This window comes from Cnephaeus nilssonii (genome assembly GCF_951640355.1).
Source record: "Cnephaeus nilssonii genome assembly, chromosome: 8".
NCBI classification, from domain to species: domain Eukaryota; kingdom Metazoa; phylum Chordata; class Mammalia; order Chiroptera; family Vespertilionidae; genus Cnephaeus; species Cnephaeus nilssonii.
Window position 1 is genome coordinate 60,514,446 of NC_137079.1, and position 17,180 is coordinate 60,531,625.

Genomic DNA, 17,180 nt, shown 5'->3' on the forward strand with positions numbered 1-17,180 from the left:
GATATATGAATGTCAAATCACTATGTTGTACTCCTGAAACTAATATAATATTGTATGCCAACTATGCTTTAACTTAAAAAAACAAAAGCTGGTTGACATCAGCATTTTACTTCTGACCCCCACAGTACCAAATGGTCTTGTCTGCTCTGCCTCTTGAGTAAGTGATGCAAATTTTTGAGGTTGACTTCTCAAGCTTTATTATGACTGCTCAGCTGGGTGTGTGACAATTAAAATTAAACAATAAAAAAAGAAAAGAACTACCAGCATCTACTCAAAAGCTAGTACCATTTAACACGTCCATCTAAAGACAATGACTTAACACATACTGGCAGAAGTACTTGCAAAGTACTTGGTGAAGCATAACTTTTCAATTAGATCAAATAACTCGTTTTATATTAATTTAACTTCTAATTAGTTGCAAGTTTTCTTGTACATATATAAACAAAGCAGTAGTGGTTAATATATTGGTTCCATTAACTGAAATAGAACTTTGAAATTAGTTAAATGAGGCCAGTTTTATGTTGCTCTCATTAAAGGCCTCAAAATAGATAATCAGTTAGGTTAGTATTTTATAGTATGCCTATTGAAATAGAAGTTGTAGTTATCCAAATTTATAAATATTTATATATATACAAAGAATAATTAAACTAAAAAGTGTTTTGTTAGGAGGCTCATCTTGAATATAAAATAAACATTTTATCAGGGCATAATGTGCTCTTTTTTTCTTTTCTGACCAATGTCAATTGGATTTTAGTATATTTGAGAATCTGAAGAACTATGTTTTAAATTAATTGCCATTAAATGGCATGAACATTTGCAAATGAGTTCTCTAAAATTTCAGCAGCATTTTGTTCAAAATCATTTTAAAATCCCAAAGCAAAATATTCAGTGAATGAAGTCCCAGAACACTTCAGCTTTTGAAGCTTTTATTAAATTGCTATTATTGGAAACAAAATTTGTAAACTGGAAGACATTACAATTTTTTGCTTAATAGCAAGGGAGTAATTAAACAAATTGAATAATAAGACCATAAATGGTATAAAGTATTAAAATTTGAAATTCTTTAATTATTCTATAGAATAATATATTCAAACTATCTGTGATAAAAAAACAATTTTTGTTTTGAACAATTCTTCACAAAATAATACTTTTGTGAAGCTCAGTAAAAGTTAACAAAAAAATAAAATGGACAAAAGAGACATATAAATTCAAACCTACATTTTTAACATTAGCTTATGTGGACATAAAACATTTTATAAATATAATTGAACAATCATAACAGAGAAAAAGAAAAGAATTACAATAATTATAAAAGTTGCTCATTGAAACTATTGCATATAAATAAGAAACTGCATATAGGCAGCTATTATATAGAAATGCTACTAGATACCTAACTGTACTGCAGAACTGATCATTCTGCAATTATAATAAAAATTATGGTTTAAATACAATTTCCTATATTAAACATTCATATGCATACTTTCAATGAACAGCACTACATAAATATTTAAAACTTTTAATATGACAATTGAGCTTGCTTCATGATTATTTGTCTAACCTAGGTTGGATTGACAGCAATGTTACTTGCAAAAGATAATATATGTCTAAACCACTTTCCCTTTTTATTAGTATAAAAACACAGATTGCAAAATAGTCATGGGGATGTAAAGTGCAGCATAGGAAATATAGTCCATAATGTTGTAATAACTATGTATGGTACGAGTTGATATTTCTAGTACCTGATATTTCTTGTTTCCTTTGTCTTAGATGAACTGATCATATAAGCGAGTGTTTATTTTGGACTTTTAATATATTTTGTAAAGTATATGATTGTCTAACCACTATGCAGTACACCTGAAACTAATATAAAATAATATTGAATGTAAACTATAATTGAAAAAAAATTGAGAAAAACAATTTAAAAAAATGCTAGAGTAACTAGAATCACAAATATGTCAATGGGAATGGAAAAATAAAATCTGTATCTATACTAATAAAAGCCTAATGTGGGCCTTGCACCCTCACGTGGCACCCTCGTATGGCACCCTTGCGTCATCACAAGATGGCTGCCCCCACGTCATTACAGGATGGCCACCACAAGATGGCCAGCAGGGGAGGGCAGTTGGGAGCAACCAGGCCTGCAGGGGAGGGCAGTTGGGGGTGACCAGGCCAGAAGGGGAGGGCAGTTGGGGGCCATTAGGCCAGCAGGGGAGGGCAGTTGGGGGCCATTAGACCAGCAGGGGAGGGCAGTTGGGGGCAATTGGGCCAGCAGGGGAGGGCAGTTGGGGGTGATCAGGCTGGCAGGGGAACAGTTAGATGTCAATCAGGTCAGCAGGGGAGTGGTTAGGGGACAATCAGGCTGGCAGGCAGAAGCTGTTAGGGGCAATCAGGCAGGCAGGCAGGTTTGCGGTTAGGAGCCAGCAGTCCTGGATTGTGAGAGGGATGTCCGACTGGCAGTCAGACATCCCCCAAGGGGTCCCAGATTGGACAGGGTACAGGCCGGGCTGAGGGACACCCCCCCGCCCCTGTGCACAAATTTTGTGCACTGGGCCTCTAGTGTATCCTATCTAATAAAATGATAATATGCAAATTGACCATCACTCCAACACACAAGATGCCTGCCCCCATGTGGTCAAAGATGGCCACCCCCATGTGAACACAAGATGGCCACCACAAGATGGCCAGCAGGGGAGGTCAGTTGTGGGCGATCATGCCTGCAAGGGAGGGCAGTTTGGGGGGACCAGGCCTGCAATGGAGGGCAGTTGGGGACAATCAGGCTTGCAGGGGATGGCAGTTGTGGGGGACCAGGCCAGCAGGGGAGGGCAGTTGGGGGGGACCAACCAGCAGTGGAGGGCAGTTAGGGGCAATCGGGCCGGCAGGGCAGCAGTTAGGCATCGATCAGGCTGGCAGGAGAGTGGTTAGGGGGCATTCAGGCTGGCAGACAGAAGCAGTTAGGGACAATCAGGCAGGTAGGCAGGCAAGAGATTGGGAGCCAGCAGTCCTAGATTGTGAGAAGGATGTCCAACTGCTCGTTTAGCCCTGGTCCCACCAGGCAGTCAGGAATCCTTTGAGGGGTCGCAGATTGGAAACTGTGCAGGCTAGGCTGAGGGACACCTCTCCCCCACCCCTGTGCACGAATTTCATACACCGGGCCTCTAATATATATATAGAATTTGAACAAACTCAAGTTATTACTTTTTTAACTCTTACCTAAAATCAAGTAAATGATACTATATTTTCAAAATTCATACCTAATCATTCATGGATCAGTTTTCACAATTTGTTCTATAAAGTTATAAATTTATTATGAAAGGAATTTATTATGCAGGATCTTCTTGTGATAGTAAATAAAATTAAAGACATTTCATCAACTTTATGAGGTATTTGGTGATAAACTTTTGATGTTGTACACTAGTGTCAAGATGTACAGTATGCAGTGTTATCATTGTTTTTTTAACTCAGTAATCACTTACATTTACCCATTTATTACTTTTGTTGCTTTACATTTCTCCTGAATGAGTTTACTTTTGGAATCATTTTCCTATACTTGAAAAGAGCCTTTAATACTTGCTTTAAAATAAATTAACAAATGTCTTCAGTAGGTTTCCTTTGTTGGAGAATCTTTTTGCTGGGTAAAGAGATTTATTCTGTAAATGGAACTGCCGATTTATATGCCTTTTTAAAGACTTATTCCTTGAAATTCCAGAGGATTTTCCTCTGTATCATCACATTATAGATCATTTAGACAGTCTCAAAGGGAAGCATATGTTTAAAGCAGACATACTTTGAAGATTTCTGCAAGGCATCAGACTCCTCATGGTCCAAAAATGTTGTCAATATTGGCAAGATTTGGGGGACTGAGCCCATCAAATTCAGACGGACCTAACCAATCCTTTACCCAAAAATGTACAATATTCTTTGAAACCAGCACCAAAGGAAGGATTAAAGCCCACAGAATAAACACCAATAAAAATCAAATGTAATATACTTTGCCCTATCCCTTGAATTACTCCAAACATGCCTTAGACAAGAGTTCAAAATGCTAAGGCTATTAATAGAATGATTATACCTCACTTTCCAGATTTATTTGATCCTCTGATAAACTTCTTATAGTCATCAACTAATACTAGTAAGAGAGTCATTTTCTTTCCATTGGCCACTTCTTGTACTTACTGGACCCCCACATTATTCACCCTAACTTCCAGTCATGAGAGAAAACAAAAGGATTCTCATCCTGCAAGATCAAAGTGGTTCTGCAAAGAGCATTACTTCAATGCCCATTAAGACCAGGAATGCAATAGAGTTAAGAATAAATCTTGGGGTTACTTTTTTTCTGCACAGTTAACTTTTTCTCCTCAGAGACTCTTTAACTGCTTTATAGGAACTAGTCAACTTCAGGGAATCTTCCCTTCCTCAAACAGGTAATTGGCACACATGTCATATTAAATGACTCCTACAATGGCACATATTCTGTGCCCCTAGGACACAGACCATTTTATTTTATTTTATTTTATTTATTTTTTAAAAATATATTTTATTGACTTTTTACAGAGAGGAAGGAAGAGGGATAGAGAGTTAGAAACATCGATGAGAGAGAAACATTGATCAGCTGCCTCCTGCACACCCCCTACTGGGGATGTGCCCACAACCAAGGTACATGCCCTTGCCCAGAATTGAACCTGGGACCCTTCAGTCCGCAGGCCGACGCTCTATTCACTGAGCCAAACTGGTTTTCGGCGACACAGACCATTTTATTATATGGAATCTATCCTTTGCTTGTTCATCACAAGCAAACAAGCCCTTGTAAAACAGGTCTCTTTGCAGTGTGTGCCCAGGAACTTAGAAAATGAAGCCACATAGGCTACTCTGGAGAGTCACTCAGAGGAAATATTAATTTACTTTTGTATGTACACCATCCAATCTACGGTTCTTACATAGATGTTTATACAATTGGAAAAAGTGGTAAGAAATGTATACAATTGGACAGAGTGGTAAGAAGTCAAAGCGTAGCTAATATTATAAATAATACTTCCATAGCTTTGAAGCTCATAAGAAAAATCTGAACTTTTTGGTCCAAGTAGTAATGATCAAAGTGATAGCTTTAGATTTTCTATTAGCTTCTCAGTGCAGTATCTGTGTCATTACTAATACTGCTGTTACACTTGGGTACACAGTACTGGTCAAACAGAACAATTCATCTCTAAAAAGAAGTCCACCTGACTCCTTTTTTAAAAAGAAAATACACTTTTATTGATTTCAGAGAGAAAGGGAGAAGGAGAGAGAAATAGAAACATCAATGATGGAGAGAATCATTGATCCGCTGCCTCCTGCATGCTCCTCACCCCTACACACACACCCCTCGCCCCCACCCGGGAGATGGAGCCTGCAACCTGCGCATGAGCCCTGACTGGGAATCAAACCATTACCTCTCCTGGTTTCTAGGTCCATGCTCAACCAACGAGCTACACCGGCTGGACAAAGTCCACCTGACTCTTAGAAGTAGATCCAAATAGACTCTGGGATGAGTTTCCTTGCCCTGTATTTCAATCATCATTCTGCCCTCAGTCCTTGTGAGTTTTATAATTGCTAGTTGTAGACTTTCCAGAGGCTTAAATGCTTCTTCATAGCCATGTCACATCACATGATCCAACAATTTCTCATTTGATAAAAGGAGAAAAAGGAAAGACCCTGGCCCAACCCAGACTGTTGTTTGTTGTTTCCAAAATAATGTACTATCTAGAGATTATGAAGATAATGTAAATATGGAATGAAAGACTTTTCTACCTGCCTCTCTAGCCTGGCTATTGGTTGGTCAGAGGAGGGGGGTTCAGGAGAGACTAATATTAGAAATAATCACCCCTATGAGACATGCAAGATTGAGAACAACCACCTTTATTAGTTACATACAATTATAAGCGCACAATGTCATATGTCTTGCATAATACTTCTTATCTCAGAATATCATCTAGTTTGTACTGATCACCACCTCAAAAAACCAATCAATCCAGAGGCTCACTTTGCTTCTGATATCATACCCTAAGAACTTCTGAGTCAATTCATAAGCAATAAAAACCCATGCTCTCTGTTCATTAAGATGCCTTTTCAGAATTTTCCTTGTTTTGTTGTCCCTTACTATTATTGAGATTATAGTTACTTATATCATAGCAGGTTTCTTTGAATAAGGTATTTTTTACACATAAAATACAGAAACATAATGTTGATACGAAATATATCCAATTATGTTACAGCTTAATACAAATGTGTATGGCTTGAAAAAGAAGCAAATGATCAAGCAGACCCTAAGAGTCTATAACCAGCAAATTGATTTCCTACTATAAATCATCAAAATGCTATGTTGTTTGGTAACTGTGTAGCACTCTTCCTCTAAAGAACTCAAGAGCCTTGAAAATGGCATTTTGAACTATTCTAGTAATTATTAGTAGTACTGAGTTATTATTAGTGTGGAAATTTAAAAGAACATCCCAGAATAAAATAATGACATTTGGAAGTAATGAGCACTAGAGAAGCAACATTGAATTGAAAATAGCACTGACAATCCGTAACAGTGACACTCAAGGCAAGTCACTTAACTTTACACCTCAATCTTCTCATGTACAATAGAATAATAATGTCTGTCATGCTTAACTGCAGGTGTTACTCAAAGAGCACAATTAAATAATGAATGTGAAAAGAATTGTAAAATGACAAAGTACTATACAAAGTTAAATGATTGTGACTGTGTTTATGCTTTAGGCTTTATATAACTTGTTTCATCACACCTGCCTACTGTGCTATCCCCATGTTCACTCATCCAATTTTTCCACACCAAAAAAATAAAAATTTTAAAGAATTTAGAAAACTTGAATCTACATATCGTGAATTGTAGATCCCATTTAAATGACTTATTTACTTGAATTTGAACCAGTGGTAGGAAGTAGGGTTGAGGGATCAGAGGCGCAGCATAGCAAATCAACTTCAATAAATGCCAACACTGAGAAATCAACTTCTCTAAATGCTTTGGGTAGCTGCATGAATAAAAAACAATTCATTTAAAATGTAATTTTGCATGTGATTAATTTATCATCTGGTCTGATTGCCTGTGGTACATTTTTATAATTATAAATCGAATGGAGAATAAAAATAATTCAAATAATCTTATTGGCTAAGGCTCAAGGCATTAATTCAGTTTATAATAGCAATAATGACCTCAGCCCAGGACATTTCCAGGCAATTAATGACTGGTTGGAGTTAATGGCCCGAGTTTCAGCCAAGGACCATCAACTCCTCTTAGCTGGTCATCAATCCTCAGAAAATGCCCAGTGCTCAGAGCACAGTCAGACCTGTTCAGAGTTTGACATCATCCCAACTTTTTATTTTCAAGTAAATTTGTTGCTCTACTCTTTTTTCTAAAAATTCATTTTTCTTGTAAACTAGGTAAAAATAATTGATTTTTTTCAAGAATGAGTAAAGGTAGATTTAATTAGAAAAAAAATTCATGAACAAAGTAGGAATTAAAATTCTCAGTCATGTTTAATTACAGAATAATCTTAGGACAGAGTGTCAGAGAACATGAATTCAAATCTCTATTCTTTCCATTATTAATTGTATAACTTTGAACAATTTCCCCTAAATCTCTGATACTCATTTTACTCCTCAAAAATAGGAATAATATCTATCCAATAAACTTGGTCTCTTCTTGAATTGTGCCCCTATGATTTATTCATTTTTTGTTTTTTTAATTAAATGTATTGGGGTTACATTGGTTAATATAATATAGGTTTTAAGTGTACATTTCTATGATACATGCTCTGTATATTGCACTATGTTTGAATAATAAATTGTCATGGAATATAACAACACACAGCCATAATACATTAAGTAGTATGGTAATATTGAAAAACAGGGTACAGACTCATAATACTAGACATCCATTTCCCAACTTTACAAATGCTTCAAAATCAGTCCTATTTGGGACAGTTGGGGTGGTAAGCTAAGCCCCCATTTTTGTACATTTGTTTTCTCTCTCCCCGAGGGAACATCAGAATTTATGTGTACTCTACAGATTTCTGATTTTTACCTAATAACTACCTTGTTTGACTTTGCATCCTTTTCCAGGATGAGTAGGAAACACAGCAGAGAGAAACATGACTTTTAATATGCAGAGCTACCACATGGCAATATCATCAGTCATTTCAAGCTCCTCTAGTGTACTTCACATATTTTTTTCCATCTCGCAGGAGGCATATGAAACAGATGACCTGGATCAGCAGCATGGCACATGCAGGCTCTTTGTGAGCCATTCAAGCAGAGAGAGGGATTCGCCAGCCAGCCTATCTCTACGGGGGGCCACCATGATGCTGCTCACCCCTGGGGTCAGAGCCTACAGGAAAAGCACTGTAATGTCTCATTGAGTTTGCCTCCCACCAGGCTCACTCCTCCCTTCCTCTTTTTTCTTCTTCTTTATTTCTTTTTCTTTTCTTCTTCTTCTTCTCCTTTTTTTTTTTTTTTTTTTTTTTTTTTTTTTTTTTTTTACAGATTCCTTTGTTGTTTTAATCCATCATGGAAAAGACAGAAGTCATGAAATAACAGTGTATAAGTGGCCTGTACAGTCTGGGTCACTGGCCCAGAAGGCATGAACTCAGACCACCTGTGACTGTTAGTGAAAGAGAAGATGCCTTCATTCTGAGATCACACACGTCCATAGTCCTGTCCTGGCTGAACTTGTTGCCTTCTAGTCATTATCTATTTGAAAAGGCAAACCTTTAAAAATATGCATATTATTGTCAGGTGGACAATTCACTATCATTATTACCCCCATTAAAAGCTAATGTCCACAACAGGCCTCATGCAGGCTCTGAAAATCACTGTCTGTGCAAGGAGAGAGAAAGCCCCTTAGTAGCTGGACGCATACCTCCCAGAGGGGATTTCTCAGTAGGACTGGGAGGTATGTTGCCTGGTCATCAAAGATGACTGATGACAGGAATAGTCAAAATAATATTAATAACAGTGCACTTGTATAAAGTAAAGGAAAATATTGTATTTCCATGTTTTCTTACTGGGATGGTATCTATCATTAAAATCATTATTCTCCTGTCAAAAAGTAGACATGGAATAACAAAAACTCTCACAAAGAACACATGTCTTGATGGTTTGGTGTTTGGTGGAGGAAATAAAAGTCCAGAATATGGCCCTTCTGGTTTGGCTCAGGGGATAGAGCATTAGTTAGCCCAAGGATTGAAGGGTTCCAGGTTCAATTCTGATCAAGGGCACGTATCTTGGTTGCAGGCCCACATGTGGGATGCAACCAATCAATGCGTCTCTCTCACATCCCTGTCTCTCTCTCTCTCTCTCTCTCTCTCTCTCTCTCTCTCTCTCTCTCTCTTCTCCTCCTCCTTTCCATTCTCTCTAACATTCAATGGAAAAATATCCTTGGGTGAGAATTAACAACAACAAAAGTCCAGAATAGGGGATGCTGCCCAGGCTTTAATGTACCTCCAACCAGGGGCTACATGCAAGTATGAAACAATCAAAGTATTAAGAAATGTTAACCAGGAGCAGGAAAGTACTAAAAATATGATTCATCAAGTTTAGCTAAGGTAAATTTGAAGTGCTGGAATAATACACCTTTTAATTTAATCAGAAACTTTATTTATACAAATTAATATTAAAGTTGTAGGCAAACGAGTAAGTTTTACAGAATAAAAATAATTTTAATTTGAGAAAAAAGCAGTAATATTTAGGTCACTTTTATAGGAAGCAGCTGACGATCTATGTTGAGTCCTACAGAATGTAACTAGATAATTGGCTTAGGACCAGATTTTCTATCCTGGAGCTCAGCGGATTCAGGAATCTTGGGCCCCATTTAGCAGAGCTAAGAAATGAACTCATGTCAGTCTTGACACAAAGCCTATGTGCTTCTGTCTCACTGTGGCCCATATGCTAAAATCCCTTCCTATGATTCCATGCAATGTGCTATTTCACATAGATTTCTCAAACCAATTAAATGTGCAAACAGGAGAAAAGCTAATTTACAGTTTTCCCCATTACTAACATTTATCTAACCTGTTCAACTATAAAAGAAGACAGCACACACCTTCCAAAAACTCTGATTTGAATCTAATCCAAGATTAGAATTTGGAATATCTTTTCATCTAAGGAAGTCTGCAGCTTCAATCAGAAAATGGCAAAGAAGTAACATCAATACCCAAATTGCAAAGCATGTTTTAAAAACACTCCCCAAAGAACATTTAAACACTAATAATTAAGATCAAGAATCACTTTTGCACGTAGCATAAAAGTTGTATAAATGTGATTTAAACTATGCATGTAAAAAGAAAAGTCATGCAGCTAAACACTATTCCCAATTGAATCTAGGAAGAGGAAGAAGCAATTAATGGCATGTATACTGTTCTGGGTACCACGTTGATAGTCTCTTCTTCTCAGATCTTTGAATTAAAGGCTCTCTAAGATATGTTTATCTTGTGAACTCCTATATTTAAGTCCCATTAAAATTATACAGTGAGTGTTAATTAACTGTCTTCCCTCCATTCGCTGGGAATATGTTATACTATTATTTCTACAGATGCTTATAAGCATGTATGTTGGGGTTGTTTTACATTTAGAAATCAGAGTTAGGAAACTGATGAATTGCAGTCACCTGTCAAATGAGATGCCTTTTTATTCTCTTTTAAAATAAGTGTTTCAGGATGTTATGATGGGACGTGCCTCAGTCTATTCCCACTTTATGAAACAGATTGACACAGATGCTCCTTCTAAGGTCAGTTGATCATTTTAAGATGTTGTCCACACTCTTTAGAGATTTAACCATAAACCAACCCTGAAACAGAAGTAGGAGATTCTCAGATTTAAAAGGGGGCTTTATTCCCCAAAACTGTAAAGCAGTTGTTCAAGCTGCTTGCTCTTCTCCCTACAAATACTTGTATATGTAGTGATCATGTTGTTAAAACATAACATACAACTGACCCAACTATTAATATAGCTAAAATAGGGACCAAGATCTATATTCTGACATCAGACCGAACTATGCAGAGGATAGGAGAAGGGTGACAAATAAATTTTTCTTCCTTCAAGCTAGTAGCAGGCTGAACCTCAACAGGGTTTCAAAATAGACATCATTAACACATTAGAACAGGTCATTTGTAAGTGCTAAGGTATATAAAAGGTAATCTCATCCAAGTGGCCACTCTGACCATAGCTTCCTGACTTCAAAAATGTCAGTTGCAGAAAATGATTCAAGTCTATAGTTTCTCCTATCTGGGAAAAAAGGCCACCCATTTTCTTCCTAATAAGTGGCACATAACCTATGTCTGTATCCTAAGAAGCATGAGGAATGCTGTTGCAGAACTTGCATTAGAACATGTTTCAGATTTTGAAAAAGTGGAAAGGCTATGAAAAATGATATAGAAGGGAGCCCCCTGCAAGGTCAAAGAGATAAGAACTTCCACTGGGTTGAGAATGGACTAAATAACTTCACGATCATGGTTTATCATTGTAGCTCTTCACAGTAAGATATTGGTAAGGATAATTTGATACTATGCTTTAGGATAAAAATATTTCTCCTTACCACATTATCTTCAATAACAAAGTCTTGTAATTTGACAGGGCACTTAAGTAAAAGACTTAAGGCATTATATTGTAGGTCTTTAACCCAAAGTAACCCTGGTTTCAACATCAGCCTCCTACTACAATGTCTGAAATTTTCTCGGAGCAGTTGAGTCTTGATGTAGGCAAGAAGGCATTAGGAAAACTGAATGTTATCTGACCAGGGAAGTCTATCATGGTCCAAAAGTGGAAATACTGGGCATCTGAAGAGCATCATGTTGTCTATATCAGACATCACTAGATAAAAATCCATTCCAAATGCAGCGCCTGAAAACCACAATCATTTATTTGCTCACACTTCTGCCTTTGTGCAGGCTGCGTAGAAATCTCTTGTTTCCATGTGGTGTCAGCTGGAGTTGCTCTAAAGATTATAGCCAGTGGAAGTTCAACTCAGTGCTAGAGTATCCAAGATGGTGCCACACTCATGTCTGATGATTGGATAGCTGGAGTGTTCAGGGGTTCTTAGGACATCTCTCTGTCCATATAGTCTTTCCAGCAGGGTAGCTGGAACTTTTTACATGATGGCTCAGAGCTCCATGAGCATGAAAGCAGAAGTTCCAGGTTCCTTAAGGCTTAGGCCTGACACTGGTACAGTGTCCCTTCTATTGCATTCCCAGAGGGCAGAACAACTCACTAAGCCAGCTCAGATTCAAAGGGAGGATAAATAGACTCTGCATATAAAATTCAATAGTCACTCAAACCTGATAGAAAGTAGTTCAGAAAGGAGGCTTAAGAATGATCTGAAGATAATTATCTCTCCGCCGCGCCCCCCCCCCCCCCCCCACAGTGTTTCAGACTTCTGGCCAAGCTTAAATATGGCCACCTACAACCTCTTTAGCACCCATTTATGAGAGAAACAAAGTATAGAACAACAGTAGCAAACTACAGCCCATGTCAACTGTCTTTGTAAATAAAGTTCTGAGGCCCAGTACAATGGCTCATGCAAAGAAGGGTTGTGAGAAGAAGGAGGGCCATTCTGCCATCAACGAGGTGGTGACCAGAGAATACACCATCAACATTCACACGCACATCCATGGAGTGGGTTTCAAGGAGTGTGCCCCTCAGGCACTCAAAAAGATCCAGAAATATGCCATGAAGGGGATGGAACTCTAGATGTGTACATTGATACCAGGCTCAACAAAGCTGTTTGGACCAGAGGAATAAGGAATGTCCCACACTGTATCAGTGTGCAGTTGTCTAGAATAAAGATTGAGGATGAAGATTCACCAAACAACTCTATACATTAGTTACCTACATACCTGTCACCACTTTCAAAAATCTACAGTTAATATGAATGAGAACTGCTGATCGTCTAATAAACTGAAGGAAAAAAAAAGTTTTATTGGAACACATCTCTCCTCAGGCATTTATATGCTGTTTATGGCTGCTTTTGTGTTGCCACAGCAGAGTTGAGAAGTTGCGACAAAGACCATGGTGACCCACTAATCCAAAGATGTTTATTTTATGGCCTTATTAGTTTACTAGGGCCACCACAACAAAGTAGCACAAGCTGGGTGGCTTAAGAAACAGAAATTTATTTTCTCAACAGTTCTGGAGGCTAGAAGTCTGAGATCAAGGTGTCATAGGATTGATTCCTTCTGGATGGCTGTGAGAGCAGAGTGTGTTGCAGTCTGCTCTCTGTGGCTTGTAGGTGGCCATCTCCCTGTGTCTTCACTGTGCACATCTGTGTCCAAATCCTGTGCACATCTGTGTCCAAATCTCCTTGCCTTAGAAGGAAATTTAACTAGGGACTACCCTAATGACTTCATTTTAACTTGATGTCCTCAGAATGTATTGGGGTTGGGGGAAAAGACAGTTTAAGCCATAACAATGGCTTTCACAGAAACAGTTTGCTGACCCCTGGAAAAAGAAGAAGGGGGCAAATCTAGCGTTTAGAAACCTTGGACTCTAACTTCAAATCTGTTTCATACTAGCCGGGTTGCTTTGAATAAGTCACCAAAACTCTATTATTCTCTTTCTACATTAGTAAATTACATCCAATAGTTCTTTGACTGTATGATCAAATTGGGATTCTATGTAAGAAAGTAGCATGAAAAATGAAAGGTGTTTCATGAGTTTCATTATTTACTATATATACTTTGAACCATTTATTATTTTTTCCTCAAATCTCTATTGTTAAAAATATTACACATGTCCCCCCTTTCTTCCCCATTGAGCCCTTCTACCCTGCCCCTGCCTCTACCCCAGGCCTTCACCACACTATTGTCTATGGGTTATGCATATATGCATACAAGTTCTTTGGTTTACTCTTTATTATTTTTATATTTAAATATATATATTTGAATTAATTTATTCTAAAATAAATTTGAGGCCAAAAAAGAAGAAGGCCTTAAGAGGAAAACCAGCAAAATGTTTAAAATATTGATTTCTTGAGGGATTAAAAATGGCAGCAGAATAAGTGGATGCTGCATGGACATGCTCCCAGGAACAAAATGGTATTACAACTAAAATACAGAAAAACTTCCTGAATAATCAATGGAAAACTTGCAAGAGAGAATGCTGATACCTGAGGACCGAAAATTGAGACCGAATAGAGATGGTAGGAGGCGCAGAGGCGTGAAAGGGCTGGCTGGGTGCCCACAGACAGAAACTGAAGTTTCAAAGAGATATCTCAGCTCTGGGGTTTTGCCACTGAGAACTCTGAGATCTAACCCCCAAGCTGGGCCTCCTCCAAAACTGAGGAGGGTACCCACATAACATCTGGCTGTGAAAAGCATCAGGGTGCTGTCTGGCAGGGAGTAACAGCTGAAAATTCAGGCACCCTCTTAAAGGGCCAACACAAAAAATTCCCTGTGGAGCCACCAACCTTATATTCTGGCAGAGGGAGGGTGAAGTGGACTGGAGCTGTGAGAACAGAAGCCAGGAATGGTGACTTGGAGATAGAGCTCAGAAGGCAGATATCCCAAGTTTCCTGGGTTGAGTCATTCACTCACGAAGCAGAGGACATTTTTCCCACATACACATTTGCCATTTCTGGAGGGAAGACAGTTGGCACACCCTATTAGAAAACACCTTGCCCTGAGGCCACTTAAGAGATTAAAAATAACAATTAGCCTCCAGACAGAAGCAACTGCCCCACCCTGTTGAAAAACTCTCGCCACACCTGAGGACGCTTGCCTGGGGCAGCAGGTGCACAATTCAAGTAGGAATCCTATCAGTCTGTAGGTAGAGGTGGTCTCCTGAGACTTTGAGTACATGCCTGATCTAATTAGTCAAAATAAGCCTTGAACATTGTCCTGCACTAGAGATTGAGAGGTGTAGACAATCTATCTAATACATAGTCACAAACCCAAACAGAAAGCCAAAATGAGGAGACAAAGAAACAACCCCCAAATAAAAAATAAATTTGAATAATTTATATGGGGTTTTGTTTATTTGAACTTGAGCTTGGCCTTTATTTAGTAGGAAATAAAGTAGTGACTTCCTCCTGGTTGAAGAAGAAAGTGGCCCCTGTGCTCAAATTTCTACAATGTTTCAGAATCATGCTGCTCAGCATATACTGACCTGTAGTTTTCTTGATTTGTGAAGACTTCTTTGGGAGCTTTTGATTCATAATTTCTTCTCCTCTGTCCCCCTGGTCCTTTCATGCCTACCTGGTTTAACTATTGCCTTGCATCACTCTTTGGTAACTTTAGCTTGGGAACTTGAGGCTCTAGTTTGATTGAGTTCTAGGACTTTATTTTCATTTCCTCTGTGTGTTCTTCCACTGAATAGCACAGCAAGAGTCTCTGACTCATGCCTCATACCTGAAAGAGTTTCTAGAACTAAACTTGTTCTAAGGTCTGACCCATCCTAGATCTCTTTAGCTCTACAGCCCTAATATCTACCTGTATTTCTGTGTTCTACCTCTACATCTCAAATAAGAAGCTAGAAAACTATCATACTTTTTCCTTTGATATGTACTTACATGTGTCATATTATTCCTATTTAAGGTAGAAATTCCTAATTCTCCTATTTGTGTTTAGACCTTATAATGTTGTTAGGTAAGAGAGCAAGCATTATGCCATAGATTTCATAAGATGAACATTATTGGTAGTTTGTCCACATATTTGTGGTTAATTTCCTTTTAGTTTGTGTTTTTTAATTAAAATTATTTTCAAAAAGTTCAGGAAAAGGGTATCCTATATAATAAAGAGGTAATATGCAAATTGACTGTCACACCCTTATACAAGATGGCTGCCCCCATGGGGTCACAAGATGGTCACCACAAGATGGCCAGCAGGGGAGGGCAGTTGGGGGCAACCAGGCTGGCAGGGGAGGGCAGTTGGGGGTGACCCGGATGGCAGGGGAGGGCAGTTGGGGGTGACCAGGCCTGCAGAGGAGAGCAGTTGGGGGTGACCAGGCCGGCAGGGGAGGGCAGTTTGGGGTGACCGGGATGGCAGGGGAGGGCAGTTGGGGGTGACCAGGCCAGCAGGGGAGGGCAGTTGGGGGCAATTGGGCCAGCAGGGAAGCAGTTAGGCATCAATCAGGCTGGCAGGGGAGTGGTTAGGGGGTGATCAGGCTGGCAGGCAGAAGCGGTTAGGGGCAGTCAGGCAGGCAGGCAGGCAAGAGGTTGGGAGCCAGCAGTCCTAGATTGTGAGAGGGATGTCCCAGATTGGAGAGGGTGCAGGCTGGGCTGAGGGACATCCCCTCTCCCCCCCAGTGCACAAATTTCATGCACCGGGCCCCTAGTACATTGTTATAAAAGGGAGATAAATGATTCTAAATTAAATGCCAATCTCGTTGCCCATGAAAGAAAATGCTTAAAGAGTTCATCACCAATAAATAACTATTTTACAAGAAATGTTAAAGGGACTTCTTTAAGAAGAAAATAAAAAATAAAAAATTATGAATAAGAAAATTTAGGAAAGAAAAAAATTCTCTTTGACAAAGGCAAACAGTAAAAGCATGGATTCAACAACTATAAAGCTAGTACAAAGATTAAAAGGCAAAGTAAAAAGATCATATGTAATTACACCAATAAATTAAGGAATATACAAAAATATGCATATACAAAAGAAGTAAAAGTTAATGACAAAAAACATGGAGGGGATGAGTAAACATTGTAGGGATCTTAAAATGTTTTCAAACTTAAGCAACCATCAACTTAAAATAGACTGCTTTAAATATATGAAGCCCATGGTAACCAAAAACCAGAATCCTGTAAGATATACAAAAAACAAAAACAAATCCAAACATAGCACTATAGAAAGTCAACATTCAAGAAAGCACTAAAACAAACAAACAAAAAATCAGAAAACAGTTAATAAAATGACAATAACTATATACCTCTCAATAATTACTTTAAATGCCAATGTACTAAATGCTCCAATAAAAAGACATAGAGTGGCTGAATGGATTACAAATCAAGATATACATATGCTGCTTACAAGAGACCCACTTCAGACAGAAAGACACACAGACAAAGTAAAGGGATAAAAAAGGATTTTTTTATGCAAATGGAAAATTTTAAAAGGCTGAGGTAGTGATACTTACGTGAAATGAAATAGACTTTAAAACAAAGGCTGTAATGAAAAAAAATGAAAGGAATTTCATAA

The 17,180-nt window shown here is 38.3% G+C and overlaps 1 pseudogene across 1 annotated transcript; it reads left to right on the plus strand.

Moving 5' to 3' along the window:
- Positions 1-12,555: 12,555 nt before the first annotated feature.
- On the plus strand, positions 12,556-12,916 carry LOC307104035 (large ribosomal subunit protein eL31-like; annotated as a pseudogene). The gene has a single exon. The product of its transcript is annotated as a large ribosomal subunit protein eL31-like (transcript).
- The last annotated feature ends 4,264 nt before the right edge of the window (positions 12,917-17,180 follow it).